Genomic DNA, 13,335 nt, shown 5'->3' on the forward strand with positions numbered 1-13,335 from the left:
GCTTTGAAAATTAAAAGCCAAGAAGTATATATTCTTGTATTATATAGTCACACTAATAAAAGCAATAAAACACATCCAGGGGATGCTTGACATGAACAGTTTCATAAGCCTGGTATTGATCCCCAGATTCTTTTCAAGTGAGGTTGCTTTGCAGGAACCCATCCCCCTGTGTGTTTCCTACCACTGCGCTCCCCTAAGCCTTGTGTTAAATACCGGAGAGCTTGGAATTTTGTGATTTGTGACAATTTATTGTAGCTTTTATCCAATTTTAAAGTTGATCTACAGTCAGAGTTAATGCAAGAAAGAAGCAGATGTAATAAAGCAACAGCTCAGAGTTGACTGGGGCTTTGGACTTGGACTCAGAATGTCAGGCTAGGTGTTAGTCGCCCTACCAGGCATGAACATCATGTTTGTAAAAGTGTCTCATGAACGACACAAGACGACTCAAATACTAGAAATCATACATTAGAAAGTGAAACACCTACATATGTCATCCTCTCCATAGTTTATTTCCTTGATCCAGTATTTAAGGAGCCATCAGCTTAATGAATTAAGTAAAGTCAGAATTACATAATCTTTAGTTGAGATTTCTCCCAACCATAATGTTAACACTAGTTTAATTTAACTCTCCTGTAGATTTTAAAGCACTACTATAAAGAGCAAAAGCCTATGCTCTCGCTTCATCCTAATACCTTATATTAATATAAAAACCTGAGTATGTTCTAAACCTCTGTGTATCTGGCAAGAAGCTCAAGTGGACCTTCTGGATTTTATATTTGCATCACCTAACATTTGGAGCAGGAGAAGTATTTTTTATCTTTAATACCTCCATTTTGACAGTTTGAAATTGTTTTTGCCGTGAAATATCTGTGAGAACAAAACTGAAAAGATTCAGTGGAATTCTGTGTGTTGTATTTTACAATATTTCACCAATATGGAAATCTTCACATTATTCCTGAAAAAGGTACTAAATCATTCTTTGCATTAAAGATCAATCACTCATCATCAAATATTTATGGAAGCCTATTATATGAGATGCACCGTACTAGAAACTGGTTATACAAAAATTAAGATGAGTATACACACACACACACACACACACACATACATTGGTTATTGGTTTATGGCATAAAATTGTCAGCAGAGTCAGGATAATTTTAGGCGACTTCAAGAATGAAAAAAGGGTTGTTGATGGCTTCATATACCATTAACATCCGACATCAACATGGCATTTATAATCTACAAAAAAACCCTTCATGTAGGGAGCATTACACTGAAGACAATGAGACAGGGGTAGTCCCTTTTGCAAAGAAACAGATTTCCCACTGTCTGATGAGAATGGAGTTTCCTTTAAGTGATGTGTAAGGAAACAGTAGACAGGTTTAAGAAAATAGTGGGTGTGATGCAAACAATCCACAATACTTTGGAGATTATGTCAGATATCTCAAATAGTCATAAAGGTTGCAGCATAGTTGGGATACAAAGACAGCACATATCTTTAAAACAAACGCAATCTGCTTTTTAGTTACCACTAATTGCATCACTTTTTCTTAAAAATCACAGGTGTCTCTATGTGACCTCAGTCTTAGCAAACAAATCAGGAAAATCTATTCTGAATTTCAAAAACTTCTGTAAGTAATATGGGCCTCCAGTAGATGCTTCAAAAAGTATTTGTTGGACATTGAATGTTGAGATCTCTCACTGAAGCCATAAAATGATACAGGTGATGGAAGGAGTTGAATTGACATTTAAACCCCAACATTACATACACCAACTTCAGGTCTGCCTGGATTGCAAAATTAAATAGAGAAGTTGGTCAGCTCTATTTAGTGAGTCAATATCAGGAGCATATCTGAACAATCCCATACCCAGTTTATTACTGGCACGTATGTTTGCCAAAATCTGTTTTGTTATTTTGTCTTTCCTTTAGAATATTAACCTCGTTAAGAATTTATAGGTGAAGAAAAAAAATAAAACCAAAGGCTAGTAATCTGACATAATATTAAACCTATAAAGAAAACTATTTGGAGTGAAAATCTGAATGCAAGAGGAATCATCTCAGGATGCTTTTATAAGACAGACTTCAGTATAGATGAGAGGATGCTATATTTTCAATATGTAGTGGAAATAGGTGAAAGTATCATTACAAGATTATTTTATATGTATAAATGTTTTCTTACAATTAAACTTATAACCATGCCTACAGCATATCCTCATATATTGACTTGCAATTTACTGGAGTCATTTTCTGACGAATATTTAGTGCATTTGCAAAGCATACGGTGAGATTCTAGACTATGGAATAGATAATTTTAATAAAATCAAATGTCTCATGTAATGTAGAGATATATCACATTATTCCTGCTTATTTATTTTAAAGAATAAATAAGGCTTTACCTTCTCTACTGAATTTTAAAGTGATAGCCAACCCCTGACATGGGATGGATATATATATATATCTAGTAATTCAGAAATTTAGTTTTCAGAATGAATTCAAGCATAGATTTTTGTTGACTCTTCTTAAAACAAAAATCCCAATTTCCCACTTACCAGAAGCCTATCAAGTGCTCCACCAGCAATGGTCTCATCTGGGTTGAATATCCATATATGCTGTTATACTTCTACTATAGGTAACAGGGTCCTCCTAGATTTGAAACCCAGTTCTGCTGCTCACCAGCTGAGAGACACTGTGCAAGTTACTTGACATCTCTGTTCCTCAGTTTCCTCTGATACTATGAGTATAATTTTCACATGGCTTGACATGACATGACTTCTCAGAATATTCATAATATACCTCACAAAGGTGCTACATGGCTTAAATGAGTTAATATTTGCTGAGTTCTTAGAAAAAGGCCTGTCATGTAGAAGCTCTAAAATAAATTTTAAAAAAATTTTAAGATTTTTTTTTTTTAAGATTTTATTTATTTATTTGACAGAGAGAGACACAGTGAGAGAGGGAACATAAGCAAGGGGGAGTGGGAGAGGGAGAAGCAGGCTTCCCGCGGAGCAGGGAGCCCGATGCGGGGCTCGATCCCAGGACCCTGGGACCATGACCTGAGCCGAAGGCAGTTGCTTAACAACTGAGCCACCCAGGCGCTCAAAAAATTTAAGATATTTTAATTAGTCATTTGAGACAGGGGGAGAGAGAGAGAGAGAGTGAGTGCGCACAAGGGGGGGAGGGGCAGAGGCAGTGGGAGGAGCAGACTCCCTGCTGAGGGTGGAACCCAACTCAGGGCTCCGTCGGAGACAGGACCCTGGGATCATAACCTGAGCTGAAGCCAGAGGCTTAACCAACTGAGCCCCGCAGGAGCCCCTAAAATAAAGTTTTTTAAGTGGGTACTACTTTCCTATCAATTACGTAGGATCAATATCTGAGCTTAGTGAAGAATATAGTTAGAAATCATTCAAGACTTACATAGGTCTAAAAATTCTTTGAAATTCAAAACAATAAAACGGATGCTTACTTTCAGAGGATGCCTTTGACATTTCTTGGATGAAGAGATATCGTCTACACTATCAACCCAACCACTGTTTGGCTTCGTGATAACAGTTTTGTTCAGGTGTTTGGCCTAATGCTCAAACACATGCTCTCACTGACCAAGCCATTCAGGATTCAAATAAAAACACCAGAATGCCCACTACGTTGACGCCCTCCAAATTGTAGAAATCCCTTCTTTCTTTCTATCTCTTAAAATGTTACAATGAAAAAATGTTATCATCCATAAAACAAAAAGGACTTCAAATCCCTCGTGAAAAAATCAACAGCACACATGGCTTGCGTTTGGCCACGTTCTGCAGCAATCCCCCTCTTGCTGCCCTGCCTCTCATACCTCAGCAGGTTTGTCTGGGAAATATATTGGTCTGCCTCAACTAGAAAAAACATAAACCATAATCTTGACTGTTGTTTCATTCCTTTTATAAGACTGATAATTCAGTTGTCTTATGTCCAGAAACGCAGTCTTTATAACATGTCTGTTCTGTACTGACATTTTTATACCATTTTTCTTTAAGTGTCATATATTTCAAACGGCTTTAGGGGAAGAGTTATTGCTCAAAAGTCACTGCTTCCCTTATGGAATCCAGGGAATTTGGATCAATGTGTAAGTGCTATTGAGAACACCTGGATACATTTACGGATTGGGGACTTACCATTAGCCCGGAGATAATTCAAATACTGAACTCCATTTCCATTTAAAAAGAAAATCAAAAGAGGATTCTCTGACAATGTTTTAATGCCACTTTTCTGAGGATGACAGTCATTCAAGAGGATGCAAGACCCTTGCCTGTTTTACGTAAAGTGAAAATTGTTTTCTCAGTTTTAAAGAAGTGTGTGTGTATACATATATATGTATGTATATTCCAAAAAATCATGCGTACTTTTATTGAACATTTTCCAACTTTGCATCTGGGCTCTAGGACTAATTTTAATCATATCCGAAATAATACCAGAGAATGGTGAAGGAGCGGTTAGTTCAACCACTTGAACTAACTGGAAAGTTAATCTCCTATTCAGTGTTCATGGTTCAATGTGTGAAAATGTTTGACCAAAATGATCTAACAAAACTCTCCAGCACTTTAAAGCTACGTAAGCGTAATAGCGATTTATTTTCATTATTAATCAAATGCTTACATCATAATACACATAAATAATTGAAGCTATAATTAACTCTATTATAAACATCTCATGAATAGGCATGAATGCAGAAGTCATTAGAATATAGGAATTGTTCTGATTTCATGTAATCTCTCTTTCCTCTGGCAGAAAGAAACAAGAAAACATTTTTAACCATGTGACAATTTTAAAGCCTTATCCAGTGTTCCCAAATGTCAAAGATCAGAAACTGTTTACCTTTATGCTGCCAATCTATACTTACAGTTGTGAGTTCACTGGAAATGGCTTCTACGATATGTATCATGTAATTTAAAATTGTCAGGATTCAGTAATTAAAAGGGAAGAAAGGTTTGAGATTTGGTACTAAAACTTTGACAGAGACAAATACATTGTTTGAGAAATATGTTTAGCAACTTTTCCAGGAACAACAACAATAAACATCAAAAAAAAAAAACAAACCCCAACATAGTTCTGAGAATTATATTAAAGAATAGCCCATTATAACTTTGAAAAAGGAAGTTTCCTCACCACAAACCAAATAAATTCCTCTAAATGTACACTCTCTCATAAATTACAGATGTTCCCTACCACGTATTACCAGCCACCACAAACTCATAGACAGTGAAGAAAAAAAAGAAAGAAAGAAAGAAAAACTATTTGGTTTCATTGCAAGAGCTTACAGTTTTCCTGGGACATTTCTCAGACTGCAGACATGCCCAATGAGCTGATGTGATGACCAGTGTGCTGATTTACTTTGTATACTACTAGAGTTGTTTCAACACCAGGCTTGCTGTGATCTCCAAGGGGGAGCTGTGCTCAAAGCAGCTGCAAACAGGCCCCAGGGGACAAGCACAGTTGTAAACCAATAGGGGCCTTACCCTTGGATCAACAGTAGCACGCAGGGACCGGATGAGCTGATGACTCGGCTAGAGGCAGATCCAAGAAGGGCTTTCTCTACCTATTTCCCTCAACCATGCCATTTTCTCAGGCCTGAGCTTGTGAATGAAGAACAATGGCCCAAATATGTACTGCCCCTGTTTAACTGTTTAACCTGTTCGCATTGGTCTAATACAGGGTTCCAGGGAACGAGAAAGGTTGTGGCCAGGGCACCAGGGCACCAGGGCACCAGGGCTAGGAAATGAGGCGTCCAGTGTAGCCACCACAGGCTCAATGAATTTGAGCCTCAATGAACTGAACCAAAGAGAAGGACCAGAAACCAATGCCACTACACATGGGAAACTGAATACGTGATAAAGGGGCCATTTGGGAAAAATGTTCGATCCCTTCCTCACACCTTAGTCAAAAACAAATCATTAGAGGGTCCAATATTTTTTTTTTTATTTTTTAAAGATTTTATTTATTTATTTGACAGAGAGAGAGACAGCAAGAGAGGGAACACAAGCAGGGGGAGTGGGAGAGGGAGAAGCAGGCTTTCCGCCGAGCAGGGAGCCCGATGTGGGACTTGATCCCAGGACCCTGAGATCATGACCCGAGCCGAAGGCAGACGCTTAACGACTGAGCCACCCAGGCGCCCCTAGAGGGTCCAATATTTAAAGTTAAAAAAAAAAAAAGTAGAAAGTATTTTAATTTCAAAGTGAAGTAGGCCTTTTGAAGTATAACAAAAAACTCTCTGAAAATCTGAATTTACTAAACCAACAAAATCTGAATTTACTAAACCAACAAATTTACTACATTCCTAGTACTTGCTTCCTTTACCAGGACTATCCAATCTCCAAGTTTTGTTTGTCTGTCCCAACCTGCAACTTTAACCAGACTGCAGGGAAAGACATCTCAGGATATGAGAACAGCATCCTCTGGACACCGTTCTGGAAAGACACTGGCAATAAATTAGAAAAATTTAAGTTTAAAGTCCTAAAATAATTTTACTTAAAGTACCTGCCAGGGGACACAATGATAAAAAAAACACTGTTCATAAATATTTCTTTTGCTAAAGAGATCAAAACATCATGCTAAGCATCCCATAAAAATTAGTAGAAATTAGTAGTTCTTAGAGTTTTGACTGGAAGTTTTTCCAGACCATGAGCCAGAAGAATTGTACGGATATCACTACAATGAAACTGATAGGATGGCCCCTTGGGAAAATGTCTGAGACTAAAATTGTTAGGTGTTCTTTACAGCGTCCTTAGGGCTGCAGTTATAATTATCCTCAACCCCAGCTTCTGATGAGAAAAAAACAAAACAAAACAAAAAAAACCAATGTGCAAACACGGACATTCTTTTCTGATTAAAGAACTAAATTTTATCTTATGGAAAGCCAAGAAAAAATGTTTGCTGCCATGTGTCATTCGTTAAAGAAAAGAAGTGCACATCGATGCAGAAATTGCCACTACATGTTAGATTAACTGGAAAGCCACATTCCACCTGTTTAGGAAGTTTCTGATAAAGAAACCAACTGTGCATGCTCTAGGCTCAGGTGAGGAGAAGCTAGGCAAGGGCAAAAGCAATGAGTCTTTGCAACAAGTTAAATCTCTCCATGTTAACCAGCCAACCACTTGGGAAGAGTTGATAAGGTCGTGATGTATGTCTACAAAAACTGCACACTGATTTTGAACAACGGCTCATATACAAAAAGCTAGTCCTAGTCTTTACTAATGTAAGAATTTGAATGTTATCCTTGGAAGAAAGAGTATGAATAATGTCCTTTGATTTGTATTTAAAGACATGAACTAGTAAATTTATATTTAAATAAAAATATCATTCAGGGAAAGTGTTTAAACAGAAAATGAAAAGTATGTTATAAAACTTCCTATTGCTAGCTGTCTACGTTTTTTTAATGATTTTATTTTTTTTAAAGATTTTATTTATTTATTTGACAGAGAGTGAGCGAGCGATAGAGAGAGCACGAGCAGGGGCAGAGGGAGAGGGAGAAGCAGACTCCCGCTGAGCAGGGAGCCTGACACGGGACTCGCTCCCAAGACCCTGGGATCATGACCTGAGCTGAAGGCAGATGCTTAACTGACTGAGCCACCCAGGCGCCCCTCTATCTATGTTTTGTTAAAAAAAAAATTCATGTACAAATAGCTAGCATTTAGTATTCCTGTGATGCTACGCTAAACAGTACACGAGTGTGATTTATACACAACGAAAGGCCAAGTGTCACAATACACACTTCATTGGTTTGTCATGAAAATTAAAAAGAGTTATTATGTGAAAATGTTTAGAACAATGTCTGGGACATCAGATACATTCAATAAATATTATTTCATAGTATCTCACTTAATTCTCACAACAAACATTGGAGCCCTAGAGATATTAAATAACTAGCCTAAAGCAACATCCTCTTACTCCTGAGCTTATGCTTCTAACTCTACTCTTCCTGATTATAAATAAATACTATATTCTCTCCTCTCTTCCTCTCCCTCCCGCTCACTCTCAAAGCTATTTCTTGGGGCTTTAAAAAATATTTTTAAAATATTCAAAATATTTTTTAAATATTCAAAATATTTTTAAAATATTCAAAAAACTTAAACCGTGAAAACCTTATGAAGTTTTGAGTGCCTCATATTATTTACCATCAAGATCTGTGAAGATTCTTTTCTAGTAACGGAGATTATTATAGCAAATTATTTTTTTAAGTGCTAACAGACACTCTAGTGGGTACAGAAAGTTCGAATTGCACTACTCCAAACGCTCCTGATTCCTGAAGGTTGGACAGCAGAACAATTGCATTTAATATTATTTGGAAACATCCAGAGGGCACCCAAGGATGTGGACCACAGTCAGGTCAGTCCCTGCTCTGGGGTGGGGTGAATCATACTCTCTCTATAGATGTGAGATGAATATCTCTGTCCTGTTTTAAAAGTCCTTGCTTTAGAAAATGGTTTACATATTATTTGGAGACTTGAAAGGAAAACAAAAACAAATTAAGCACCTAAGCATACATATTATCCCATTTTAGCCAAGGCCTACCTACACAATTTGCTAAGAAGAAGCAGAATTGCCGGGAGCTATGGAGAGTGGGATGGACTTGCTTCTAGAAGCTAGAGCAGCTCACCACCCCTAGATCGATGATGGTGGTTTTCTGGGAGAGCTGAGTTTGGGAAAGAGCTTGGCTTCACAGGGGAAGAACTAAGTAGAATGTTCAGGAATATGTTCTTAAAATGATATGGAAGTGGGAATGAAAATGGTGTGCAACAGGTCACTTTGGCCCAGAGTGAGCAAGTGGGGCCCGGGGTGGGGGGGGGGGGCTGGTGCATGAATTGCACAAGGAGGCTGAGGTCAGACCTGGCCATGCAAGAGCCCAGGCACTGGAAGGAGGCGCCTTGACAATTTCCTTCCTCCCTTTTTCTTTTTGGAGATTGTGAGTTTAGGAAGAAAGCCAGCCTCCTTCTCAAATCATGTGAGAGCCCCAGCTACTGATGCACCAGCTATATGGGGGTCCCTGAATGCAAAAGCATTGCCATTAATCCTTCAACCTCAAGTGTTCTGAGTCAGAAAGCCCACTCCCCAGTCTTCAAAGAGGGACTGGTACGCTCCCTGGTGCCACTCCCCATCTGTAACTCTTTCCCTAATACCACTATCTAGCAAGAGCCTCCTACACCCAGAGTTGTCTGTTTGCAATTAACAAACAAGCAAACAAACAAAACACAGGCCATTTTTAAAATGTCAGTTAAAAAACGTCAGCAAAGAAATGAAGATGAAATTCCAGCAATAAGAAATGAACAAAAGATTGGAGCTGAAGGCCTTAAGTGCTTGCTTTTTGCCCACTGACCCGATAAATAAAACTATCTGCATTATCTATGCAGCATGGGGTTTTTATTATTTTTACCTAAAGATGTCTCTTTTTGGTAATGACAAATGTGTTTTTTTTTTTTTTTAAAAAAAAAAACTGCTTTTTCTCAATATACCTTTAAAGGTTTTTAAACTGTTTCATATCTGGTCAAGTTGAGATTTTTAAGAACCTCATTTTTAATTTGTAATAAAAAGTTTACAACTTGATTTTTTCCAAAAAAATCAACAAACGGCAAGCACCCATTAATAAAGGTCTTAAATAATTGTAAAAAAAAAAAAAAAAAAGGTCAGCGTTTCCCAGTACCAAAATTTAATAGAGAGCTCAGGGTATCAAGAAGGACACCCAGACACCCAGCTCAGGTCTTCAGTCCAGCTCAACAAGCACACCTCGACAGCCAACTTCTGAACAAGGTGAGGAGAAGGCTGGGCCTTTCTAGAACATATGAGGCAAGAGGATTTGAATGCATCTTGGCTCTGGTGCCCTGGTTGTTTGCCTGTTAGTTTGTAGAATGGAGGAGGTGGTAGTAATTTAAATAGATAAATAGGGTAATCAGGGAACGTAGAGACAGTTTGCTCTAAGCAATTGTTTTCTAGACTCTGAAAAGAAGAGAACTGCAAAAGCTTGATATGGTCTTACTCCCCTGCCCCCACGTTACCAATATTAAAATAAAATCAAGTGCGTTCATATCCAGGTTTCCTTTCTAAAGGTCTGAGAAGGTGGAACAATCTTTGAGGGTCATCTGAAGAAGATCAGGTGCCCCCCCCCCCCCCCCTCAGGCCCCGTTCCAGGTATGAAGCAAAAGCAATTTAGCTGGAAAAGTCAAAAGAAGTCTTTTGCTGTTTTATAAATGATTTTATGAAGGAATATTACCTAGTTAGTAAAGATACAGAGTGGAAAAGGAGAAATACAAAAGAACTAGCAATAAATATATTTCCAATCAAACAAATTAACATTGATATTGTTTCTTAACTGTCCACCCAGTAGCCTACTGTCAAATTAGAGAGCAGGGGTTTATATTATCATTCAAGAAGGAATTCCTATCAGGAGGCCCATATTTCAATGCAGAACGGATTACATTATTTGTCAAGGAAAACACATTACTCTTTGAAAAACAGAGAAGTTGACCTTGGCAAACAGTTAGTGAATGTGTTCCCTTCTTGATTTCCTTATATGCAGTGTGTGGGAGAGCACATATTTAGTGCTGCTTTGTGGCATTGTTTCAAAAGAACTCTCATTATTGTAGCCAGAAATGAGTAGGGAACATCTAGAAAACAGTTCACATTACAGTGTTGGGAAGTGATTGAATTTTTGTTTCCACCCTTTATGTTAGGTGGTAAAAAAAAAAAAAAAAAATCTTGGTAGTAAATAGGTACTGGCTTAGTATCTGGCTTAGTATCTGTTTATCTTTTTCCCTTGATCAACCACGGTTATTTTTTCCATAATTAGAGATAAATAAAAATAAGCATTCGTTCTTTGATAAAACTCTAAAATTGTGTAACAACTTCCCATCTTCTCAGGCTGCTATTACCTTCTCATTCAGCTTTGTTTCAAGTGGCAACACGACTCCTTTTATAATTAATTTATCAGAGTGTTGGATTTTGTCAAGGCAAAATTGTGTAACCTCATGTATCTCTAGGTCTTTGCCTGTGGACTAGTCAAACCCATCCCAACAGATCCTCTTACCCGACTCTTCCCTTTATCTTGGTTTCATCAGTTTCAACAGTAATAATAATAGCAAAGATTTGTTGAGTGCCGGTAACTTTTTTGAAGCCATTTTTGCATGTTATGCTATTCACCTCTCTCAGCAACATCCTAAATTAGATACTGCCGTGTTCCATGCTATAAATGAGGAAGCCAGGACTACAGATTCGGACTGTGACTTGCCACCATCACAAGGCTCTTTATGGCTGGATAAAGGACGAGCCATTATTTCTGATGCACAATGCTGACTGATCCTTTATGGAGGACAGCTGCACCTTGTTGTCCAGCCCCCTTCACGTTTTCTGTTTACGATGAGAGACCAAACCATTCCCCACCAAACAGAGCTAGCTGGGGAACAGCTCTACCATGGGGACACACAAACTTAATTGAAAACACAATGGAATTTCTCACGCTGAATGTCTTTCCCTTTTGTCACTCCCTACTCAAAATCTACCCGTAAAGCTCCATCATCTTCGATTTACTGAGAAATGAGTCAGCAAGGATTACAGGAGATTATGAAGAGATTGTACAGTAAAAATGACAGATCATAAGACAATGCAAAAATAGAAGAGGAAAACAGATTTTCTTTCACAATTGAAAACTGAGTCTGCATTTGCGTGTGTATGTGATCAAAATATGTTATAAATGAGTGGATCAAGGGGGTACAAAAGGCTGGGCTTCAGCTTCTAAATAACCAACAACAAATGCAACCAACTGGTACCGACTGAGAAAAGGCAAAACGATATTATGATCCAATGATTTTAAAAAATGTGATGCAAAGCAATGCTGTGAACTGTCTCACCCCCTGAGAATAGAGATACAGCCTCGTATCTCAAAAGATAATGTGCAGTGAAGGTTTAGTCATTACCTGGCATTTCCTCTCTTTGATGGGCGCTGTCTTCTGTAATTTCCTCTACCACAATTTTTAAATATATTTTTTAAATGTTTATCTGGTAAAAAAATCCCCTTCCTTCCCCTTCCCCAGAGTCACTCACTAGTAGCAAAACTTCCATTTGGCCTTCAACACACTTAACCAGTTTCCGAGTTAGTAGCCAAGGGATCTGGTAAGAGGACAGCCAAGTCCCAGAGTAAAACCCATTCCTCTACTTCTGGTCATTGCACCATGTAACACTTTCTTTCATAAAGGGATCTAGTTAACAGGGGGCCCAGAGGGTCTGAAATGAAGTCCCTTTGGACATCACCCAGGCAGGAGGAGAGCAGAGCTGGAGAAAAGCAGAAGGTAACCTTCTGCCCTAGCCAGGGGGTCCAGAAGGGCAATGGCAGAGCAAATTCGTATCACTTCTCCAGCAGCCTTCTTGGCTTTTCTCTTGTTCAGACTCAGAGCGTTTTTTTTTTTTCTTTATTATTATTTTAAAAATTTTGTTAATTTATTTTCATTCAGATTTTATGAACTCAAAATCTAGTTTTGAGGAATATTCACTTTTCCCAAACTGAACACACCTGGAAGAATCATTTTGAGACCCAGTACAGCATTTTGGGACCCCCACTGCATCTCCAACCCCAGAAAAAGCTGCCAAAGTGCCCCACATGATCCTTCTTTAACACAACCAGAGGGTTTTGTGTTAAACCCCAAACCTAAAAGTAAAGTAGAAAGCTAGTAGGAGCTAAAAAATATAGAAATAATACCCACCACCCTCACAGCAATGCCTCCTGGAGTGGTCATTTGCCTTCTCTCCCTCTTCTCTCTCTCTCTCTCTCTCACTTTGTCTGTCTCAACTCACACCAGCACACATCCTTTCTTCAGGCTTCCATAAATATTCATTGAGTACTTACCGCTCACCAAGCACCTTGCCAGAACTGAAGACCCCGAGGATGAGTAATAGGACAGGTGTGTCCAGCTTTAAGAATTCAAGGCAAGTAGATAAGACTTTCAAGTTGACAAACAGCTACAAAGCAGGGTGATAAGTACTGTTGTGCAGGTGGGGGGAGAGGGTGGTAGCCGTGGAAAGGAAGGAGGTCTTAATTCCCCAGAGGTTGGGGGAGCCTTCCTGGGAGTAAATTCTTAAAGGGGATTGAAAGAGGGAATACAATCTTGCCAGGTAGACAGGAGAGAATATGTCCAAATAATTAGCTTTTAGAGCACATATCAGCACGAGGGGGAGCAGGGTGATTACTCCGGAAAGCATAATAATTTTTATAAATACGGAAAATGTGACTAGACGATGAGCTATGCATTGAGTTTGAAGGCAGCATGGGAGTCAGGGAGGGGACAGTTTCTACTGAAAGCTTTTATACCAGTGTGCTTTAC

General features: G+C 38.6%; 1 protein-coding gene across 2 annotated transcripts in view; it reads right to left on the minus strand.

Moving 5' to 3' along the window:
- The window catches only part of TOX (thymocyte selection associated high mobility group box), a 298,213-nt gene that overhangs the window by 232,267 nt on the left and 52,611 nt on the right, over positions 1-13,335 (minus strand). Inside the window, exon 1 of one of the 2 annotated variants that reach the window (XM_021688229.1) lies at positions 5,293-5,356. The exons of the other annotated variant lie outside the window; for it this stretch is intronic. The gene's annotated coding sequence lies outside the window, so the exon portion shown is untranslated. Of the gene's footprint in view, positions 1-5,292; positions 5,357-13,335 lie in introns of those variants that run through there. 2 annotated transcript variants of the gene reach the window in all.

This window comes from Neomonachus schauinslandi, chromosome 4 (genome assembly GCF_002201575.2).
Source record: "Neomonachus schauinslandi chromosome 4, ASM220157v2, whole genome shotgun sequence".
NCBI classification, from domain to species: domain Eukaryota; kingdom Metazoa; phylum Chordata; class Mammalia; order Carnivora; family Phocidae; genus Neomonachus; species Neomonachus schauinslandi.